Below are 24,522 nucleotides of genomic sequence, written 5' to 3'. Positions count from 1 at the left end.
TGGGGTTTCACCGTGGTCTCGATCTCCTGACTTCGTGATCCGCCCACCTCGGCCTCCCAAAGTGCTGGGATTACAAGCGTGAGCCACCGCGCCTGGTGGAACCAAGAATTTTTAAAAACTTTTTTGAGACAGAGTCTCCCTCTGCTGCCCAGGCTGGAGTGCAATGGCGCGATCTTGGCTCACTGTAACCTATGCCTCCCAGATTCAAGCGATTCTGCCTCATCCTCCCGAGTAGCTGGAATTACAGGCACACGCCACCATTCCCGGCTAATTTTTTTTTTGTATTTTTACTAGAGACAGGGTTTCGCCATGTTGGCCAGGCTGGTCTCAAACTCCTGACCTCAGGTGATCCACCCACCTGGGCCTCCCAAAGTGCTGGGATTACAGGTGTAAGCCACAGCACCCAGCCCAGGATCTTTTTAAATGGTCAGTAAGCAAGCCTTTCCGTTGCTCCGGGAGGAGACACTACCTCTGTCTCTGAAGGCTGTTCTCTATAAAAACATCCTTGAAAAGACATTTTGGGAAAAAGGGCAGCGAGTGCCTCACTCATAAACCATGTGGAAATGAGAGAGGCCTGTGCAGAATAGGTTCCCATCATATGTTATACGTCAATAAAAAATTTATTTAGAAATATTTTATTATATGACTGCTTTAATTTTGTCTTGAACACAGAAACATCAGTCATATTTACAGAGCCTCTTGGAGGAATGTGTGTCTGTATGCAGCAAAGGATTCTTTAAAAGATGGGTGTTTGTTAGTTGGCACATATGAGGTTCATAGGTTCAGGCATTCAGAAGTTTTGAGGGAATCTTTCTGACTTTTTTTTTCTATTGAGCAGGGACAATAATTTTTCTCTGTAATATTAGCTTGAAATTTAATGACTTAAGGAGGCTTAAAGAGCTCTTAAAGAAATTTAATTAATGATTGTAAAAGACTTAAAGATCTGCAGTGAGACAGAACTAGAAAAACACTGAAAATTTTAGCCAGAGTGTGTATGGCCAGCCAGTCTCCTGGTATGAGGTAAGCTCATCTTTACAGTGATGCCCCTACTTTGCATTATCCTATAATTTGCACCTTTTCCTCCCAAATCTGCCAGTTTTCCCATGTTACTAATGTACTGACCTCTCCTTTCTATCACCCAGTAATTTATACCTTTTCTTTAAGTCCATCATATTCCCTGCATTACTAACATACTGACCTCCCCTTGATATTATCCTGCAATTTACACCTTTTCCTGACTCCATCAGATTTCCCATGTCACTGCTAATGTACTGACATTGTACAATCTGTGCTGCATTTCTTGCAATTTGTACTCATTTTTCAGAAAAGGTGGGGAAGAGCTGCATTGTTCCTATGTCTAGAGTTAAAGAACAGAGACTGCTGAGAGTGGGTTCTCCGGATCCCACCGCAGCGCTATGATGGGGCTCTGATTTGGGAAGGCTAGGCAGTGATTACATATGGAGAGACGGGCCCTGAACTGATGGCTAAGTAACTGATGAAAAGGAAGATGTAAATTTTATCATCCATCCCTTTAAGAAAGTTTCAGGGGCTCCACAGAATGACAAAAGTCTATAACAGCCTAATTTACATTACCATATTCTTTTCCTTTGTGTTCTTATGAACAAGATGCCTTCTCATATAATAATTCAACAGTTTCTCTCCATTTGTTCTATTGCTATTTGCTATGTTTCCTCCTGGCTGCCTATGTTGGGTCTTAAACAATTCAGTTGATAAGACAAAGGGAGGCGGCGTTAAGAACATTCAGACCCAGAAAGCCACACGCACAAAGGCACAGAGGTGCAGGTCTAAGCCTTTAGGGAAGCTGAAATACTTCCGCATGGGTGGGGCACAGTGCAAGTAGGAAAGAGTGCCTTGTGCAGGCATCTGGGTAGATACTCCACTGACCGGAGGCTTTAAGCAGGGAGAGTACTACGCTGCTATTTGAATTTAGAATAACCTCTCCGACGGTGATATGGAAGATACATCAGAACACAGATGATACTGGAGGTATGGAAACAAAGTGGGAGAGTGAGCAATAAGCTCATGAGAAAATGAAGGCAGGTAGTATGGACTGAATTGTGTCCCCCAAAAACTCATATGCTGAAGTCCTAAACTCCCAGCACCCTAGAATGTGACTATAATTAGAGATAGGGTTGTTAAAGAGGCGATTACATTTAAGTGAAGTCATGCAGGTGGGCCCTAATCCAACATGACTGTATCCTTATAAGAAGAGATTAGGACACACATACACACGCGTGCGCAGAAGAATATGACTGTATCCTTATAAGAAGAGATTAGGACACACACACACACACACACAGGGAAGAATATATGAAGACACAGAGAGAAGGTAGCCATCTGCAAGCCAAAGAGAAAGAGCTCAGAAGGGACCAACCCTGTTGCTTTCTCAGATTTCTAACCTCCAGAACTGTAAGAAAATAAACTTTGCTGTTGTTTAAGCCACTGTATTAATCTGTTCTCACACTAGTATTAGCATTAGTATTAGTAATTAGTATTAGTATTAATATTAGTCTATGTCACAGATAAAGACATACCCGAGACTGGGTACTTTATAAAGGAGGTTTAATTGACTCACAGTTCCATATGGCTGGGGAGGCCTCGTAATCATGGTGGAAGGTGAAGGAGAAGCAAGGCACATCTTACATGGCGGCAGGCAAGAGAACTTGTGTAGGGGAACTCCCGTTTATAAAACCATCAGATCTCGTGAGGCTTATTCACTATCACAAGAACAGCATGGGAAAAACCCACCCCCCATAATTCAATTACCTCCCACCAGGTCACTCCCATGATATGAGGGGATTATAGGAGCCACAATTCAAGATGAGATTTGGGTGGGGACACAGCCAAACCATATCATTCTGTCCCTGGCCCCTCCCAAATCTCATGTCTTCACATTTCAAAACCAAACATGCCTTCCCAGCAGTCCCCCAAAGTCTTAACTAATTTCGTCATTAACTCAAAAGTCCACAGTCCAAAGTCTCATCTGAGATAAGGCAAGTCCCTTCAGCCTAGGAGCCTGTAAAATCAAAAGCAAGTTAGTTACTTCCTAGATATAATGGGGGTACAGGCATTGGATAAACACACTCATTAGAGATGGGAGAAATTGGCCAAAACAAAGGGGCTACAGGCCCCATGCAACTCCTAAATCCAATGGGGCAGCCAAATCTTAAAACTCCAAAATGATCTCCTTTGACTCCATGTCTCACATCCAGGACATGCTGATGTAAGGAGGTGGGTTTCTACAGCCTTGGGAAGCTCTGCCCCTGTGGCTTTGCAGGGTCCAGCTCCCCTCCTGGCTGCTTTCACAGGCTGCCATTGAGTGTTTGTGGCTTTTCCAGGTACACGATCCAAGCTGTCAGTGGGTCTATCATTCTGGGGTCTGGAGGATGGTGGCCCTCTTCTCATAGCTCCACTAGTCCCAGTGGGGACTCTGTGTGGAGGCTCCAACCCCACATTTCCCTTCTGCATTGCCCTAGCAGAGGTTCTCCATGAGGGCTCCACCCCTGCAGCACACCTCTGCCTGGACATCCAGGTGTTTCCATACATCCTCTGAAATCTAGGCAGAGGTTCCTAAACCTCAGTTCTTGACTTCTGTGTACCCACAGGCCCAACACCACATGTAAGCCTCCAATGCTTGGGGCTTACACCCTCTGAAGCAATGGTTTGAGCTGTATATTGGCCCCTTTTAGCCACGGATGGGATGCAGGGCACCAAGTCCTGAGACTGCACAAAGCAGCAAGGTCCTGGGCCCAGCCCACAAAAACCATTTTTTCCTCCTAGGCCTCTGGGCCTGTGATGGGAGGGGCTGGCATAAAGGTCTCTGACATGCCCTGAAAACATTTTCCCCATTGTCTTGGTGATTAACATTTGGCTCCTTGTTATTTATGCAAATTTCTGCAACCAGCTTGAATTTCTCCCCAGAAAATGGGTTTTTCTTTTCTATTGCACTGTCAGGCTGCAAATTTCCAATTTTTTAATGCTCTGCTTCCCTTTTAAATATAAGTTCCAATTCCAAACCACATCTTTGTGAATGAATAAAGTGGAATGCTTTTAAGAGTACTCAAGTCATCTCTTGAATGCTTTGCTGCTTAGAAATTTCTTCCACCAGATACCCTAAATCATCTCTCTCAAGTTCAAAGTTCCACGTCTTTAGGATGGGGGCAAAACGCCACCAGTCAGCATAGCGCACATGCAGCCCTGGACATCTAAGGGCATCACAGACCTGTTATTGCTCAATCTCAGGTGGCTGAATGCCACCTGTTCCTCTAAGAAGTTGGGGGATGCTGACTGCTCGGGGGTCGTGTAACTAGTTAGCATGCCAGAGTCTCGTTTGTTATCGGAATTAAACAGACAAATTACTCCACCAACTAAGAACGGCCATGCAGGGGAACTGCCCTATTGTAAAGACCATCAGATCTCATGAGACTTACTCACTATCATGAGAACAGCACTGGAAAAACCCACCCCCATGATTCAATTACCTCCCACCGGGTCCCTCCCATGACACATGTGGATTATGAACCTACAATTCAAGATGAGATTTGGGTGGCGATACAGCCAAACCATATAGCCACACAATTGTGAGGTACTTTGTTACAGCCAACTAAGATAGCACGGGTCAAGAATGTTGAGGTGGAAAAAAACGGAGGCAGATCTGGGTGGTAGATGAGACAGAATTTGGTGACCAGTTGGTTATAAGTGGTCAAGAAAAGAGGTTGATTTGGAGGTTCCTGTTATGGGTAACTGGGTAAATGGTGGTATCATGAACCAAGGAAAGTTACACAAAAAAGGAGAAGGATCAGCAGGTTAAAGGTAATATAAACCATTTAGAATATGTGGAGTCTGAGGGGTCATTGAGGATACCCAGAGAAAGAGGTTCAGTAGGAGTTGAAGATCTGGGTAAGACGCTGAAAAAACCAAGCTGAGCAAAAGGAATGGAACTGGGAGTCCTCCATGTGGGAGTGGAGCCTGTGAGTGAAATATCCCAGAGAAGTATACTGGTAAGGAAGAGAAAATTGGAAAGGGCATGCAGGCAGAGTGCCATTCATCAAGGGAGAGTGGAAGCATTGGCTGTTAAAGGTCGGACTCAACCAAGGAGACAGCAGTGTTAGATGCCAATGGAAAAGGGCATCTCAAGGAGGTCATTAGTTTGAATGTTGAAAAGGGTTCAAAGACTGAAGGGTGAAGGTGACATTTGGCAACTAAGGGATTGTTGGTGAGCACAACAAAATTATTTCAGTGGAGCTGGTAGAAGTGACAGCCACACTGTACTGAGTTCAGAAGTAGAGACTGTGGGGAAATGAAAACAACAAGCAGACTACTTTTCCCAGAAGCTTGGCTGAGATAGAGCTAGACAGAACGCAGGGCCCAGAATGGGTTCTATTACTAGCATTGGTGGTGGTGGTGGTCGAGGAGGAGGGAGAAAAAGAGGAGGAGGAGAAGATGGTTCCATTAAACAGATGAGGCTGTATTTAGGCCATATCCTAAGGTCAGAGGGTGCTAGGCTTCTTGGACATGCTGTCTCCAAGACAGGGTCAAACATCATCATTACAATGAGTTATTCCTACTCCCATTTGGGTGGCTGATTAGGACTGGGGCAATTTATATTCAAAATATGCACATGATTAAGTATGTAAGATGTGTTTTTAAAAAAGTAAAAAACAAAACAAAACATGTGCATGTGTTCAGATCGTCCATTTGTAGAGAATTCTTGATAGGCTTCTGTGCAATGCAAGGCAGATTACATTTGTTTGATATTATTAAGGGTTAAGTTGGGGGTCACAGGAAAAAAAGAGGGGGGACAGTAAACCAAGGAAGAGGTGAAGAGAAACTTTATCTCTTGGCAGCACTGCCTGTCACGGCTAAAGTTAAGTGAATTCCAATTCCCGTTTATGCATCTACTCTCCCACCAGACTGCAAGTTCCTTGCCTGCAGGACATGTCTTGTTCAGTGTTGTAACCTAGAGCACCCGCACAATGCCAGGCTCCTGGTAGAAGCCCAACCAACACTGAATGGGGAAGCTCTACAACAGCTGTAGAACCAGGTCTTCACGAACTGATGCCTACATCCTGCTTACAAGGCAAGAATGAGCCCACGGACTATCCACAATTGATGTCTACATCCTCTTGTAAGGCTAGGATAGGTCAGAGAGGGATGTTTGACCGAGATAGTCAGAGTACTGTCTACTCTCAGAGTAGATGACCAAAAGTATTTTTTTTTTTTTTTTTTTTTGAGACGGAGTCTCACTCTGTCGCCCAGGCTGGAGTGCAGTGGCGCGATCTCGGCTCACTGCAAGCTCCGCCTCCCGGGTTCACGCCATTCTCCTGCCTCAGCCTCTCCGAGTAGCTGGGACTACAGGCGCCCGCCACCACACCCGGCTAATTTTTTTGTATTTTTAGTAGAGATGGGGTTTCACCGTGGTCTCGATCTCCTAACCTCATGATCCGCCCGCCTTGGCCTCCCGAAGTGCTGGGATTACAAGCGTGAGCCACCGCGCCCGGCCTTTTGTTTGTTTTTTGAGACAGAGTCTCACTCTGTCACCCAGGCTGGAGTGCAGTGGCGCGATCTCGGCTCACTGCAACCTCTGCCTTGTGGGTTCAAGCGATTCTCCTGCCTCAGCCTCCTGAGTAGCTGGGATTATAGGCGCGTGCCACCACACCTGACTAATTTTTGTATTTTTAGTAGAGATGGGGTTTCACCATGTCGGCCAGCCTGGTCTTGAACTCCTGACTTTGTGATCCACCCACCTCAGCCTCCCAAAGTGCTGGGATGACAGGCATGAACCACTGCACCCAGCCAACCAAAAGTATTTTTGAGTGAAGTCAAGGTTACATGCAGTGAAATCGGGTAATGGGGCCAAGAAGAGGTTCTAAAAAGGCAGAATAAAGTACACTGGATAGGATTAGTATTGGGTATAAGAAATCTAAAGAGAATTCAGAACAAGGTGGTGAAGGTGCCCATGATCTTATTTTATTGCTTCTCTAACACCATTTTCCACAATTTAAAATTTCTAAATTTGCAAAGCATCTTGCAGTTGTTGGTATCTTAGCAGTGTGCCACAGTTTAACAGGCAGAACTTTTTCTGTCATTAGTGGTACATAATATGATGGTGCCCCTAGAATCAATGGTGTCTCAGATTTACTAAAATATGGTATTTTACTCCATGAAAGGGTTTGGCAGCTGTTTGGATCTACTGTTTTAATTAAAAGCATTCAGCTTTAGCAATGGGTAAATCCTAAATACAAATCAGAGTATCTCAAAAGGCACCCCTTCATATATTAAGACATTGGATAACTATTTTGAGAGGCACTGCACACTTTAATTTACCATTCTCAACCTCAAAACACTGAGCAGTAAGAACTCTGATTGGCAGAAGCACTGTGAAGCTTTATCATGAGTAATGACATGTAAGTCCCAAAACTCAATAATAAAAGCCTGATTTTTACCACTTTTGTTCAATGGTTTCCATGTTTGTTATAAAATCTGCACCTTCTTTCCAACGCTACAGAACGTTGGTCATTTTCTCAAATGGATAGGGGAAAAAACAAGGCTTGAGAGTCTATGATTTCAAAAGACAGATGACTAGGAGAAAAATTCTAGCTTGCAGGTGGGACATACTAAAAGATGATCTGAGCAATGTTTTGAGACAATAATCCTTTCATTAGATGACCCCTGTGGTAGTTGTGGTATGTGGGGTTTGTATTGCTTTCAGTTTTTACAAGGTCAAATCTAAAGCCATATAATGGAAATGCATTCTATTTTAACTGCCAGGTATGGGATGAATTAATTTACTTGCTTATTTTTAAATGCGTCTACTGGCCTTTAGAAGCTATTATTTATATAAAGGTACTTCTGAACTTTACAAACAGGTCAGATGCTACTCACTATTTAAATATTTACAATAAAGTATTAGAGATGTATAAAGCAACAATCCATATCCAAAACAAGAAAATAAAAGATGAAAATCATCTCCAAATGCCCTTCTAAATCACATTTAAATCATTTTTATAGATTTATCATACTGTATTAAAATATATTTTCTCAAAATATTCAATTATATGAATGTCTAAATATATCTTCACAGCTTTATATATAAAGGATATGGAGTACATTTTACATAGCAATCAATCTCTACTTTGAGCAGTTATTTTAATGATTATTATAATTCAGTATCTAACTTTTTTTAAAAAAGTGACCTAAGAGACAATAACAAATGTGGGTCATTTATCTCAAACTTCTTTGAGGTCTAAATTCATTTTCTTTCTTGGCTCTTCTCATTTTCATCTTGTATCTGACCACTTTACAAGACACATGCCTCTTTCTTCTTTTCCACAGTTCCTTTCTCATTCTTTTTTTTAATTGCTTGTTGCTAAGCAATGTGCATAACATTAGGCTATACATTTCATTATCTTAAAACAATGTCTACTTGGTATTATTTTCTTCTATTACTTTACCTTGTTTGAATTAACCCAAAATGTACTTTCTGCCTTCTTTTGACCTTTCTTTTGCTAAGACATGATTCCTCCATCTCCCTGTCCTCTGATCATTACTAAACTGCTACTGTATTCAATATTTAGCCCAATTTTTTTCTGTTCTCCACTGTTTTTGTTAAGCTCTGGTGGACAAACTCTTACATCATATGACTATTTTTCTTTTTAGTGTACTCGATCCTACTTCCTTCTTTTGTATTTAAAGACATTAGAGAGACACCTTTTATGAAATTTAGGTCATTTCCTATTATTTTCCTTTTATCACTTTTGCTATTCCAGATGTTGGTTCCATTCAGTATCATAGCACGTGTTATTGTTCTCTTCCTGACACTTCTTTATGTTAGTGATATTATTAACTATGTTATAATCCTATAAAACCACATTCCTTATTAAATTTAAATTTGTTCTATTTTTCAGTGAGTTACAATGCATTTAATTTATCTGGCTATGGTAAGCTACACAAAAAAACATAAACATGCCACCCCTCCAAAAAAAAATCAAGGAACAAACAAACAAAACCCCCAACACTTCAATTACTTACAAATATATACCATAATTTTCTTTTACATATGTCTGAATAAGTATTTTTGAAGAAGACTAAGAGCATATTTTACTTTTGCCAAACCAAGTTAATTTGTAGGCTAATTTGAACTGCTGGGCTCATATAGACCCTTGTTCCTACTATTGTTCATGGAGACAATAATTTTTTAAGGAGGGTGTGGAAGGGTTTATGATTCAAGATTACCCAATAATCAGCTTGACTCACTCTGAGTATAACCTTATAAGCCTGCATTTTCTAATTATAAAAAGAGAAAAGTGATGCTTCTTCCCCTATTACAACACAGGGATGTTACAGAAAACTTTTAGCAAAATTCATTATGTATAAACTCTCCGGAACAAACCTATTCTATCAGAAATGCCAGATATATGTATAGGTACGCATGTCAGCATTAGTATATCCTCTTTTAAGATTTGGCCTATTAATAGTTTTTCAGTTTCCATTTATTCTAAACGTTCTGAGTATACCTTTCTTAGTATTTACTGTATGACTCTGCTATGTTCTGAACATTTGTGTCTCCCTAAAATTCGTATGTTGAAACCCCATCACCAATGTGATGGTATTAGGAGGTGGGGCCTTCATGAGAGTAGGTCACAGGGAAGAGCCTTCATGAATGGATTGGTGCCCAAGAGGCCCCAGAGAACTCCCTTGCTCCTTTCCACCATGTGAGACACCATTCTATGAACCAGGGAACAGGCCCTAACCAGACACTGAATTTGCCAGTGCCCTGATCTTGGACTTCCCAGCCTCCAAAAGTGTGAGAAATAAAATTCTTTTGTTTATAAGCTACCCAGTCTATGAAGTTTTGTTATAGCAGCTGAAACGGACTAAGACGAACTGCATTCTCCTGAATACTAGACTGCACAGGCAGATGAAGATGCTCAAGTTAACTGATGTCATATTAAAAGAGTCTTAAGAATATTTCAAATTGATCCTAAACTGAGACTTCACTTCCATTTTTCTTTTCTTTTGAAGGTGGTTTGCAATTAGTTGAAAAATAATGAAACCTGAATAAAATGGAAAAAATAAATACTAATTACTTCACAGAAAAAAAAAATGATAAAAACACACCAGCTGTGTCAGTCTATAAGCTCTACGACTTCTTGAGAGGCAGTTAGTGTAGCTGTTAAGAGCAGGCTTTGGGGTTAGTCTGTCTGGTACTTATCTTGGTTATTTCACTAAAATGAAACTAATATTACTTGTGGGACAGTACAGCATAGTGGTTAAAAATACAAACTCTGGAGTCAGACCACCTGGGTTTGAATTCTCACTTAACCACTTACATAGATGCCTACAGGCACATGGAAAGTTACTGTGCTTCCGCATCTCATCTTCCCCATCTATAAAATGGGGAAAGGATAAAAGTCAGAACCATGGTCCATCAGGTCCACTGATGGGTGGTACCACAGAAATCACAAACACACATGTCACTCTCTCCTGTGGTCTCCGCAGGCGCACTAAAGTGACTATCCCAATTACTCTGCATTCTTATTGCCCTATTTATTTTGCATTTAAAACAACTGGTGATTGTATGGTTGTTACCATTAGTTTAGTTTACTTGATACTGTTTTGCCATTTAATGTTACAGAACAAAACTGTCTACTTCACATCATATCCCCAATTGCCTAGCTCAATGTAAGCAAGTAACAGTTGCCTCAATAAGTCCTTGTTAAAAGAAGTAAAAGGCTGAATAACTGAGTTCTTCATCAACCCCAATATTTAGAGATATACAAAAATCTCAGTTTCTCCAAAATCCACTCTCTACCCATCAATAAAATTTTTATCTAAACTATTTTTAGAGATACTTATATTTTTGGTCTACTTTATGACTTGGAATATATATATATATATTTTTTTATATAATACAAAATATATATAAATATAATATAATATTAAAAATATATATATATATATGTATTTTTTTTTTTGTCTCCCAGGCTGGAGTGCAGTGCTGCAATCTTGGCTCACTGCAAACTCTGCCTGCCAGGTTCAAGTGATTCTCCTGCCTCAGCCTCCTGAGTAGCTGGGATTACAGACATGCACCACCACGCCTGGCTAATTTTTGTATTTTTAGTAGAGGCGGAGTTTCACCATGTTGGCCAGGCTGGTCTCAAACTCCTGACCTCAGGTGATCTACCCACCTCGGCCTCGCAAAGTGCTGGGATTACAGGCATGAGCCACTGTGCCTGGCCTGGAACTAATACATTTTCGAATTCTACTACCAACTATACAAAATCTGTTCTAAATTTTGCTTGTCTTAAATTTTCCTTCATTAAAGAGTAAAGGTATGAAGTTGAAAATGTGCATGCACTTGAACAAAAATAATTTCAAACCTGGGTCTACAACCAAGATCAGTAGCATTAAACATAGGAGTATGTATGCTTAGGGTTACACAAGCATTGTAGTATTACTATAATCAATTACCAGAACTTTGACTTCTATTTATAATCCTTCCAAAAATTGGTTTTCTCAAGAGCACCTGTGTGGAGTGATACTGCTTTTCTAATCCCACTTCCCCTTTCAAGCACCTTTTTTTTTTTTTTTAATTTTTTTATTATACTTTAGGTTTTAGGGTACATGTGCACAATGTGCAGGTTTGTTACATATGTATCCATGTGCCATGTTGATTTCCTGCACCCATTAACTCGTCATTTAGCATTAGGTATATCTCCTAATGCTGTCCCTCCCCCCTCCCCCTACCACACAACAGTCCCTGGAGTGTGATGTTCCCCTTCCTGTGTCCATGAGTTCTCACTGTTCAATTCCCACCTATGAGTGAGAACATGCGGTGTTTGGTTTTTTGTCCTTGCGATAGTTTACTGAGAATGATGTTTTCCAGTTTCATCCATGTCCCTACAAAGGACATGAACTTATCATTTTTTATGGCTGCATAGTATTCCATGGTGTATATGTGCCACATTTTCTTAATCCAGTCTATCATTGTTGGACATTTGGGTTGCTACAAAGACACATGCACACGTATGTTTATTGCGGCACTATTCACAATAGCAAAGAGTTGGAACCAACTCAAGCACCTTTTTTCTACTTTACAAAAGAAAGGCACATTTCTTACCTAACATGAATCTTACAATCATGCATTGCCTGAGTGTTGAAAAACTTCCTGGGTGCCAGAGGGACGAATAAAATATTGGTATCTGTGAAGACTTTATTCAATGCATTATAAACTCTTCATTGAGAGGTTCAAATACTACCTTGTCTTATTATTTGTTTCTGTTAAGGGTGAAGCACAATGGGAAATGTATGTGGGGCATATGTTGAGATGGTCTAAATTCAAATATGTTATAGAATACTGATCATTTTGATATAGTGACTTTGACTCTTTCCCCACCATGGACAAAGAATGCACTGCCCTGGGAGAAACTCCTACAAAAGGAAGCCAAGAGATCATCTGTGAGAAACCATCTGTGATGTTTCATTTCATCCAGGTGAAAAACCTACAGCAAGTTTCTATGACTTCTCTCACTCTCTCTCTCTCTCTCTTTTCTCTCTCTCTATCCATTCACTCATCTACTCATCTTAAAATAAGATTGCTTAAGATTTATATAAGCAATGGTGGGAAATACTGATTTCCTACAGAGTGTACCTTCTTTGAATTTTCACTGTTCTTAGGAACAAGAAAAGGCTTGGTGCATGTTCTACCCACCTCTCAGTCTGTGGCTCAGTTACATATAATACACAATTTAAAGAAGGCAGAGGTAAAAAGTCCTACAGCTACCACTATGGTTTGGATGTTTGTCCCCTCAAACCTCAGGCTGAAATTTGATTCCCAATGTTAAAAGTGGGGCCTAATGGGAGGTGTTTGGGTCCTGGGGGTGGAACCCTTATGAACAGATGAATGTTCTCTCTTCAGGGTGGGGGTGAGTGAGTTCTTATTCTATTAGCTCCCACCAGAGCTGCTTGTTAAGAAGAGTCTGGCGCCTCCCTGCTCTTTCTTTTGCTTCCTCTCTTGCCATGTGATCTCTGTACATGCCGGCTCCCCTCTGCCTTCCACCACCAGTGGAAGAAGTCTGAGGCCTTACCAGATGCAAAACGCCCAATCTTGAACTTTCCAGCCATCAGAATTTTTAGCCAAATAACCCTTTTACATTATAAATTATCCAGCTTCAGGTATTCCTTTAAAGCAACACAAATGGACTAAGATAGTTACCTTAACATAATAATATTCCAGTACATCTTTGAATAAAAGAAATTGATATTAGAGGAATGTTCTGTAGTTTCTTGAAAATTTGTTCAGACTCAAAGAAATATTGCCATTAAGCTTTGTCAAAAGGTGACTGAATATATAAATATAGTCATCCCTTGGTATCCATGAAGGACTGGTTCCAGGACCTCCCATGAAAACTAAAATTCATAGATGCTTAAGTCTTTACTATAAAATATTGTAGTATTTGCATATAACCTAAGCACATCCTCTTGTATACTTTAAATCATCTCTAGATTATTCATAATGCCTAATACATTGTAAATGGCATGTAAAAAGTTGTTATACCACATTGTTTAGGAAATAATGACGAAAAAAGTCTGTATATGTTCAGTCTAGATGTAACTTAAAAAATATTTTCTGTCCTCAGTTGGTTGAATCCACAGATATGGAACTTGCTGATATAGAGGGCCAAATGTACATTTACTTTTTATTTGGACACAAATGCCAAGTCACCTGTCACTTCTAAACCACTTCTCTGTTCATTTAATTATTCTTCCCAAGTACCTGTTAGATATAGACAAATTTAACAGCATTGTGGAATCTTACTACAAATAATGTCCATATAGTCAGGTACAGTGGCTTGCATCTGCAATCCAGCTACTCAGGACATGGAGGTGGGAGACTGCTTGAGGCCAGGAGTTCAAGACCAGCCTGGGCAACAGAGTGAGACCTCATGTCCAAAAAAGTTTTAAAAAACTAGCTGAGCATAGTAGCACATGCCCATAGTCCGAGCTACTCCAGAGGCTGAGGTGGGAAGACTGCTTGAGCCCAGGAGTTTGAGGCTATAGTGAGCCATGCTCTTACCACTGCACTCCAACCTGGGCAACACAGGGAGACTCTGTCTCTAAAAATAATAAGAAAACAGTAATTTTTAAATACTCTTAACAAAAAAAAATTATACAATTGTATATCCTCTAAGCCTCACGTTTACTAATGGTACAATAGTTCTATTTTTACTATTAGTCTACTGCGTATCAGGGTAAAGGAGAAAAATTAGCAGGTAAAGGAGAAAAATACGATTATGGCAACATGAGCAGAAAAAGCATTTAATAAAAGTCAGTATTTATTCATGATAAAATTTCTTAGCAAAGCAGAAGCTCCCTTAATCTAATAAAGGTTATTTATCCCCTAAAAACATAACAAAACACAAAAACCTATTGCATATTCCATAGTTAAGGTGAAATACTAAAGTTTTCCCCTCCCCCCACCAAGATGGGGAAGAAACAGGATACCTGCTCACACAACTTTTATTTATCACTATGTGGGAGACCCTAGCTGATGTGGTAAGAAAAGAAAAAGAAATCAATGACATAAGAATTGGAAAAGAAGAAATAAAACTATTATTATTTGAAGATTACTTGATTGCATGCCTAGAAAACATAAAATATATACTATTACAATTACTAAGACGAAGTACTAGAATTAATAAGTTAACTTAGTATTATGTACTGAATGTGTGTGCCCACTCCTGCTCTCAATTCTGTGTCGAATCCCTCACCCACAATGTGACAGTACTTGGAGGTGGTGTCTTTGGGAAGTAATTAGGTCATGAGAGTGGGACCATCATAAGGGATTAGTGCCCTTATAAGAAGAGCAAGAGATCCCCCACTCCGTGCACATGTCCAGGAAATGACCCAGAAGAACACAGCCAGGAAGGCAGCCATTTGCAAGCCAGGAAGAGCCTCCTCACCAGAACCAGACCATGCTGGCATCTGACTGCAGACTTCGCAGTCTTAAGAACTGTGAGAAAATAAATTTCTGTTGTTTAAGCCACCCAGTCTATGGTATTCTGTTATAACAGATGGACTAGACTAAGACAATTCAGTCATGCTGCCGGTGTAAGACCAGCATATAAAAAACAATTGTATACATAAATAAGTAGAAAATAAAATTTAAAAATCTATATAACTACATAAAAACCAAATATCTCAGAATTACCTGATAAAATATGTGTAAAACTTTTACATTAAAACCACAAAACAGCAAGAAATGTTAAAGAAGAACTTTAAAAACAAAAGGATATACTTTATTCATGCACTGGAAGACTTAAACATTTTGGCATTGTCAATTCTCCCCAAATTGATCTAGTCTAAAGATTCAATACAAATTCAATTAAAAACCCAGCCAGTGGCTGTGGTGGCTCACGCTTGTAATCCCAGCACTTTGGGAGGCTGAGGCAGGTGGAGCACGAGATCAGGAGATCGAGACCATCCTGGCCAACATGGTGAAACCCCGTCTCTACTAAAAATACAAAAAATCAGCCAGGCATGGTAGCGTGCGCCTGTAGTCTCAGCTACTTGGGAGGCTGGGGGAGGAGAATCGCTTGAACCTGGGAGGTGGAGGTTGCAGTGAGCTGAGATCGTACTACTGCACTCCAGCCTGGGTGACAGAGCAAGACTCTGTCAAAAAAAAAAAAAAAAGAAAGAGAGAAAGAGAAAGAGAGAGAGAAAGAAAGAAAGAGAGAGAGAGAAAGAAAAGAAAGAAAGAAAGAAAGAAAGAAAGAAAGAAAGAAAGAAAGAAAGAAAGAAAGGAAGAAAGAAAAAAGAAAGAGAAAGAAAGAGAAAGAAAGAAGACAGCAACTTTTGGGTTTGAGGTTGGCTTCTTGTTTTTTTCTTTTTTCTTTTTTGGTGGAAATTGAAAAGCTGACTCTAAAATTTATTTTAAAACACAATGGGCTAAAAATAGCCAAGATAATTCTGAAGAAAACACAAAGCTCTAGGTCTTACACTGCCAGACATCAAGATTACAAAGTTATATAATAAAGAGAGTGTGATACTGGCACAAAGATAGACAAACAGACCAATGCAACATAACAGAGAGTCAAGGGAAGAGTTAATGTTGCAGGCTCAAATCTGAAGGCAGCCTGTGGGCAGAACTGCTTCTTCCCTGGGGGACCTACATGTTTTCTCTTAAGGCATTCAACCGATTAGATGAGGCCCTCTCACATTATAGAAAGTGATCTGCTCGGTCAGGCGTGGTGGCTCATGCCTGTAATCCCAGCACTTTGGGAGGCCGAGGCTGGTGGATCACGAGATCAGGAGATTGAGACCATCCTGGCCAACTCTGTGAAACCCTGTCTCTACTAAAAATACAAAAAAATTAGCTGGGCGTGGTGGCGGGCGCCTGTAGTCCCAGCTACTCGGGAGGCTGAGGCAGGAGAATGGCATGAACCCGGGGGGTGGAGCTTGCAGTGAGCTGAGATCGCGCCACTGCACTCCAGCCTGGGCAATAGAGCGAGACTCTGTCTCAAAAAAAAAAAAAAAAGTGATCTGCTTTACTCAAGATCTACTGATTTAAGTATATCTTAAAAATATCAAGACTGGTTTTTGACTAAACACTGAGGCAAATATGACAAATATTAAGATAAAGGGAAGTGGCTGAAATCCAAGTGTTACACCATATTATTCTCTATACTTTTCTATGTTTAAAATATTTCGGATGAACACAAAGAGATCAAAGTATATATTTAGTATCTTGATATTTGTAAAGACTCCTGGTTTATTGCAGTTTTGGTAATTTACAGCAGATACACAATTCTTAGAGACAGCCCAAAGAATCAGAAAATTTAATCAGGCTTAGAGATTAAATATATCCATTGTTAACTTTTTAGTTAGCTAATTATTATAACCTAAACCTAAGGTCGGTCTGGATACCTTCTTCACATCCTAAATAACCCACAGAAAATCTCATCAATTTGAATTAACAAAGATCAAATACCCTATCTAATATAAACTGATTGTTTTTTATAGTCTTTAATAAATTCCTTGATTCATTCAATATGTGCTCTGAACTAACCTGAACATCCAGAGGTATTCAAGAACAGACAACATCACTGCTCTCATGAAGCTTTATAGTCAAGCCTGACAGACAGACAATAAGGAAACAAAAACAAAAAATCTTCCCTGAGATTTGCTAAGTGCTATGAATGACATAAAACCAGACAGCAGAGATTTACTGGGGATGGGAGATGGAGTGAAGTCGCTTTGGAAAGGCCTCTCTGATGATGTGATATTTAAACAGGGAACTACAAATGCAAAGATCTGAAATAGAAGGTAGCAAACAACTAGATACACATGATCACATGGGTGTAATAAATTAGTCATAAGCTTTCTAAGCCTATGGAAATACAGGGCCATTTATCATGTGTAGTTTGAAGTTTTGGAATTCTTTTTAAAAAGTAAAACTAGAAATAATTTGTTTTCTATCCATAAACATTTAAGTAAGTGTCATGCCTAGGTCATATAGCATGACTCCTTATGTGGTATTTAAGTAAAAACAGTGTTAAGGTATTAAATTGAAATAAAGTAACATTGAAAATAAATAACAAGGAATCCTTAAGGTATTTACTGAAAGAAACCAGTAAAAGTCAACCTTTTTCTTACATATTTACCAACCATTTAGAAAAGACAACAGACTGTAAATATATTCCTGGGAACAGGTGTTATGGAATAAAGAAAGCAAACTTAGGCAGGGATCAAAAAAGCAGGTGACTACGAACAGCAAAATAATATTACAGTAAGACATTAAACATCTGTATCATATTTCAGCACATGTGTTAACACTCGCATTTTTCTTGAAGCTATAATATATTTTCTTGGGAATGGATATAGCAAATAGTGAATCTTCTCATTTCAATTCTAAAAAAAAATCTAAAGTATACTTGTAGAGAGGCAAGCTCTTAGTTATCAGCTGTATCCCAGATGGCCCTCTAGCAGCATTTAAAGGCCATGCCCTTAAGTCACTGTCCCACATACTGAGGTAGATAATATGGCCAATACAATGATGAGAATTACGAAGAAGGAAATAAAACAGAAAATGCTGTTGCTATCGTCTGAATATTTGTGCCTGCCCCAAATGCATATGTTAAAACCTAATCACCAATGTGATGGCTGGAGGTGGGGCCTTTGGAAGGTAATTAGGTCATAAAGGCAGAACCCCCATGAATGGGATTGGTGCCCTTATAAGGGGCTGAAGAGATTAGAGTTCTCTCCTTTCACCATATGAAGATTGTAGTAGGCTGTTCTTGCATTGCTATAAAGAAATACCTGAGCTTAGGTAATTTATAAAGACAAGAGGTTTAGTTGGCTCATGGTTCTGCAGGCTTTACAGGAAGCATGGCGTTGGCATCTGCTTGGCTTCTGGGGAAGCTTACAATCATGGCAGAAGGTAAAGTGGGAGCAGGCATGCCACATGGTCAGAGCAGGAACAAGAGTTGGAGTAGGGGAGGTGCTACACACTTTTAAATGGCTAAATCTCACAAGAACTCACTATCATGAAGACAGCACCAAACCTTGAGGGATCTGCCCCCATGATCCAGACACCTCCCACCAGGCCCCACCTCCAGCATTGGGGATTACAATTCAACATGAGATTTGGGTGGGAACAAATGTCCAAACTATATCAAGGACACATTTAGAAGGTACCATCTGTGAACTAGAAAGTGGGCCCTCCCCAGACTCCAGATTTGCCAGCTCCTTGCTCTTGGACTTCCCGGCCTACAGAAGTGTCAGAAAAAAATTTCTGTTGTTTATAAGCCACCCAGTTTATGGTATTTTTATTATAGCAGCCCAAACGGACTAAGACAGCTGTCTTGTCTTTGTTTATAAAACCATGGCGCTGTGATACTTTCTCTGTTTGCAGTTCTAATTGCTAAATTTCAGAAAATACCAAAGGGAAATACAGAAAGAACCATGGCAGTAAATTAGTGGTCAAGGACCAGACAAATGGAAAAAACAATTCAAATTCTCCAACCCAGAAGAAACACAGAGGCAGAGAAAAGCCGAAGAGATCAGGCAGGGTTTGCATGATAATTAGAATGATTTTTCAAATCTGAAACTTAAGAGCCATGAAACAACACTGAAGATTAAAAGGGGCTGTATGAAGACAATTTCGTTTTTTTGACAATTTATTTTAATCACCATTTTAAGGAAATGTATGGAACATCTTATTCATGAGGTGAGACAAATGAAAGTAATTTTCAAAAAAACCCAAATAAAGTATTGGATAAAATCATGGATTCGAAGCCTTACTATGAATCCTGTTTTACTACTTATTAGCTGTGAAATATGAGACAAATTTTGTAACTTCTCTATCCCTCAGTTCCCCATCTATGAAACGGTGATTGTGAGGATGGAATGAGAAAAGGGCTTAGAACAGTGCTTGCCAAATGGTAAGTGCTTAAAAAACTTCAGCCATACCTCCACGTGTAGAAAAAAGTTAACACAGCAGACCTGACTGCGATTCTGCTTACAAGCCTGGCCCTTGACTGGCATCTGGGAACCTGGATTTCAGGAAGGTTCCTACCACCATTAACTGGTAAGAGTTGATCAAAACTTCTTAAAACTGTGCTTAAAACTGTTTGTGCAAACAACATGGCTCCCACTGAATACTTGCTTTCCTTCTGCGAGTCTGAAATGTTGGCACATGCCAGACAGAGAATGCCGATGTGATCAGCCCACAATTAAACCCTGGGCACTGAGTCTTTACTGAGCTTCCCTGGTTGGCATATTTCACATGTTTGGTCACAACTTACTGTTGGGGAATTGTGTTCTCTGTGACTCCACTGGAGGGGAACAATGGGAAACTGGCATCTGGCTTCTCCTGGACTTCACCCCATGTACCCTTCCCTGTGCTGGTTTTGCATTGAATCCTTTCACTGTAATAAATCATAGCCATGAATATGACTGTAGGCTTTGTCTTGGAAGTCCTTCTAGTGAATCATCAAATCTATCGTTGGCCCTTGGGGACCCATCAACACACTTGGACACAGTTAATCAATTATTTTGTCACAGGTATAAGTACTATAAAATGCACTTTTATAAATATTGAATTCAAGTTCAAGAAAAGTGATTTTTAGATATAATACCTTGATAAAAACAGAAATACTGCATGATTTCTTCTCATAAATAATGAATGCAATAAAAATGTTAAGCTTCAATGACATGATCACTAAATTATATCAGTATTTCCTAATACTATGGTTTTAGGTTATATGAAAATAAATATTTAGCTTACAACTTCTAAATGATATTCAATATAAGAGCAATAAAAGGTCAGAAATACTTGGTCATATTCTTTAAACAGCAATAGAAGATAAAGTAAAGCTAAAATGCCAGAATTACTAAGCTTTAGAAATACATCACTAATTTTATATATTTTCTATATCTCTTACAAATAAGTGGATACTCTTTTCTAATACTTAATAAATCTTATTGTCTACCTAATAAATCAATATTTGGAAAGCAGAATTTAGAAGGAAAAGTTTGGGAGACAAAGTATTTAAGAATTCACATGAGTTTCTGTTTTTGGATACTCAGATCAACTCCCCACTGCAAAAAACTAAAGATGCTGGATAAGACACTAAAACAAAACCACCTTAAAAGGACTGAAAAATTAAAAAGAGCGGCCAGGCCAAATTCTTGAGGCTAGCTTGAACCCAAAGAGGTTAGTGGAAAGAAAGTCGGCATCCCAAAGCCACCTTTGCCCTGAAGGCATTCACTCACATCGTGCACTGGGGCTGCGGTCTGGTAGCCTCATGGGGGGATGAGGCTAGAAGTGAAGATCCAGGAATTTGCCAATTTGGATCATCTCACAGGATAACTTTCCCACATTAAGCTGAAATCCAAAGGACTACATAAAAGTTTCCCTGTTGCTGAGCAAAGGAGTAAGAGAAAAATGAAATAAAAAACGATAATTCACCCCTGAGAAGTTATGAGTGTTGACTGACCCTCACTGGGAGGGTCCCTGGGATCCTGGGTCTAAACATACCTTGAGTGAGTACAGAAACTTCCATCTGTGGATTTGTTTTAATATAGTCCTGTACTGATCGTGCTCCAAGGAGCCTGGCAAAAACACATAAACCACTCTGATTTCATCCTGAGCTCGTGGAATTCCCCATAAATTATTTTTTAAGGTCGGAGAGCTCCAGAAAGTTGAATACAAACAAGCTTACAGGGAAAACTAGTCACCATGAGCAAGAACCAGCAGAAGCAGACATAAATAGACTTCAACTAGAGGTTCTATGTTTAAAAATAAATAACTTGAAGTGACTTCAGGAATAGAAAACTAACACAGGGGATTTTAATAAATGTTTCATTATAACCTTTTAATACCTTTGTATTTTTAATTCATTAAAAATACTTAAGAGTTTGAGATACGATGGTAGAAATTAGAGTTTTTCAAAGTAGCAGAAAACAATGTATTGTCAAAAGCAAGAGGTTTCTGATTATATATAAAGTTATAAACTTTCCAAGGCAATATTTTATTTATATTAAAATAGCAAAATCTGTACCAAATATAAAAAGAGGGAATTCTCCCTAATTCACTGTATGAGGCCAGTATAACCTTGAAATGAAACAAGAGAGGAAAATTAGAGCTCCATTTTAGACAAATACACACGCACACCCACACGCACACGCCACCCTAAGTAAAATATTAGCAAACTGAATCCAACTGTGCATTAAAAATAGGATAGTACAATTTGGTTTATATCAAAAATATAAAAGATGAACTGATATTAAAACTATACATATATATACAGACATGTTATTCACCACATTAATGAATTTCAAAAATAACATCTCAATAGATACAGAAAAGGCATATAGTGAAATTTAATGCCAATTCTTGATTTTTTTTATTTGAGACGGAATCTCACTCTGTTGCCCAGACTGGAGGGCAGTGGTGCGATCTTGGCTCACTGCAAGCTCCGCCTCCCGGGTTCACGCCATTCTCCTGTGCCCGCCACCACGCCCGGCTTATTTTTTGTATTTTTAGTAGAGATGGGGTTTCACTGTGTTAGCCAGGATGGTCTTGATCTCCTGACCTCGTGATCCGCCCGTCTCAGCCTCCCAAAGTGCTGGGATTACAGGCGTGAGCCACCGCACCCAGCTTTAATTTTTTTTTTTAAATTTAAGTTCTGGGATACATGTGCGGGACGTGCAGGTTTGTTACAGAGGTATACAAGTACCATAGTGGTTTGCTGCACACCTATCAACCTGTCATCTAAGTTTTAAGCCCCACATGCATTAGGTATTTGTCCTAATGCTCTCCCTCCCCTTGTCCCCCACCCCCCAACAGGCCCCAGTGTGTGGTGTTAGCCTCCCTGTGTCCATGTGTTCTCGTCAATTCATGATTTTTTAAAAACTCATGATAAACTAGAACAGATGAGAAATTCCTTAATCTGAGAAAGGATCTAACCCCTACAGCTATGATCAAATTAAGTGATAAAATATTGAAATCCTTCCCTTTGAGTTTCAGAACAAGACACTATCACTCCTGTAAGTCCTAGCCAGTGCATATGTCAGCAAAAAGAAATAAATGATATAAGGATTGGAAAGGAAGAAATAATTACTATTTTCCACTGATATCATTATCTTTGTGGATCCTTAAAAATTACAAAGTTAGCAAGGTTGTTAGCTAGAAGATTAACATACAAAAAGCAATTTCATTTCTATTGTCTCTACAAGTAATTTAAAAAACAAAATTTTCAAAAGCTACCATTTACAATAGCAACAAAAACTATAAAATATGTAGGAAGAAATCCAACAAAAGAAGAAAAAAAGCTGTGGGCAATATAGAGTAGTAATTAAAAGTATGAACTTTATATCCAGGCACCTTGGGCTAGAATCTTGCCTCTACTATTTTTTTTTTTTTTTTTTCTTGCTCTTTTGCTTTTATTTAGTTGCAGAGGTACTTCATGCACCTTGTAACCAGTTGTATTAGTCATGGTTCTCTAGAGGGACAGAATGAATGGAATAGGTATATATCTAATGGGGAGTTTATTAAGTATTCACTCACACGATCAAAAGGTCCCACAATAGGCCATCTGCAGGCTGAGGAGCAAGGAGAGCCAGTCCGAATTCCAAAACTGAAGATCTTGGAGTCTGATTTTCGAGGGCAGGAAGCACCCAGCACGGGAGAAAGATGTAGGCTGGGAGGCTAGGCCAGTCTCTCTTTTCACATTTTTCTGCCTGCTTATCTTCTAGCCACGCTGGCAGCTGATTAGATTGTGCCCGCCCAGATTAAGTGTGGGTTTGCCTTTCCCAGCCCACCGACTCAACATTAATCTCCTTTGGCAACACCCTCACAGACACACCCAGGATCAATATCCTTCAATCCAATCAAGTTGACACTTATATTAGCCATCACACCAGTTAAACAAAGAATAGAAGGTTTAGAAAAACCTGGCCAAGTGCAGTGGCTCACGCCTGTAATCTCAGCACTTTGGGAGGCCAAGGCGGGTGGATCACCTGAGGTCAGGAGTTCAATACCAGCCTGGGCAACGTGGGGAAACCCTATCTCTACTAAAAATATAAAAATTAGCTGGGCACGGTGGTGCGTGCCTGTAATCCCAGCTACTCGAGAAGCTGAGGCAGGAGAATTGCTTGAGACCGTGAGGCGGAGCTTGCAGTGAGTCGATATTGTGCCATTGCACTCCAGCCTGGGTGACAGAGTGAGACTCTGTTTCAAAAAAAAAAAAAAAAAAAAAGAAAAGAAAAGAAAAAGCTTTACCTCCCCAATCTAATCCCACGCCCTGGGATCACCAGCGTTAGGTTTGGTTAATTCTTCTTCTACATCATTCTTTATGTTCATACAAAAATATACAAATGCATGTGTATTAATTAGTCAGGGTTCTTGGAATCAGCTTTGTTTGGGGCACAATGGCAGACACCAAGATGAAGTTGTACATAAGACATTTAAAATGTAGTAATAGCAATTCCCTCTTTTGAAAAAGCATAAAAACCAATACATGTTTTTAAATGTCCAGCAGAACAGAACTAACAAACATGAGAAATAACATCACCAAAAAAAAGAATGATCATCCTCAACTAATACACATCATTGTGATGCCACTGAATGGAAAGGAAAATGTAATCGTGCTGAGCAGGTAGGGAAGCGGCACTAAGCTTCAATTCCCCTTCATTTGAGGGTGGCAAGGGGTGACGGAACAGGAAGAAAAAGCTGCCTTCTCAGAGTATTCATCAGACACCCTGGTTTTCAGTCCTTTAAAAATCTAATTAAGGCCAGGTGCAGTGGCTCTCACCTGTAATTCTAACACTTTGGGAGGACCAGGCGAGCAGATTTCGAGCCCAGGAGTTTGAGACCAGCCTGGGCAGCATGGTGAAACTCCATCTCTACTAAAAATACAAAAATTAGCCAGGCGTGGTGGTGCACACCTGTGGCCCCAGCTACTCAGGAGGCTGAAGTGGGAGATCACCTGAGCCTGG

The 24,522-nt window shown here is 39.8% G+C and overlaps 1 protein-coding gene and 1 long non-coding RNA gene across 8 annotated transcripts in view; one reads left to right on the top strand and one right to left on the bottom strand.

The window, feature by feature from the left end:
- The window catches only part of EFCAB11 (EF-hand calcium binding domain 11), a 195,553-nt gene that overhangs the window by 88,603 nt on the left and 82,428 nt on the right, over positions 1-24,522 (bottom strand). The gene's annotated exons all lie outside the window — the stretch shown is intronic.
- Positions 18,983-24,522, top strand: part of LOC131381565 (uncharacterized) — a 35,941-nt gene continuing 30,401 nt past the window's right edge. Inside the window, exons 1-3 of one of the 2 annotated variants that reach the window (XR_009210388.1) lie at positions 18,983-19,249; positions 19,394-19,609; positions 20,611-20,829. This is a non-coding gene — a long non-coding RNA (uncharacterized LOC131381565). Of the gene's footprint in view, positions 19,250-19,393; positions 19,610-20,610; positions 20,830-24,522 lie in introns of those variants that run through there. The other variant, XR_009210389.1, reaches the window with a different exon arrangement.

The sequence above is a fragment of the Hylobates moloch genome, unplaced genomic scaffold, assembly GCF_009828535.3.
Source record: "Hylobates moloch isolate HMO894 unplaced genomic scaffold, HMol_V3 SCAFFOLD_16, whole genome shotgun sequence".
NCBI classification, from domain to species: Eukaryota; Metazoa; Chordata; class Mammalia; order Primates; family Hylobatidae; genus Hylobates; species Hylobates moloch.
This window is presented reverse-complemented; position numbering and strand designations above follow the sequence as displayed.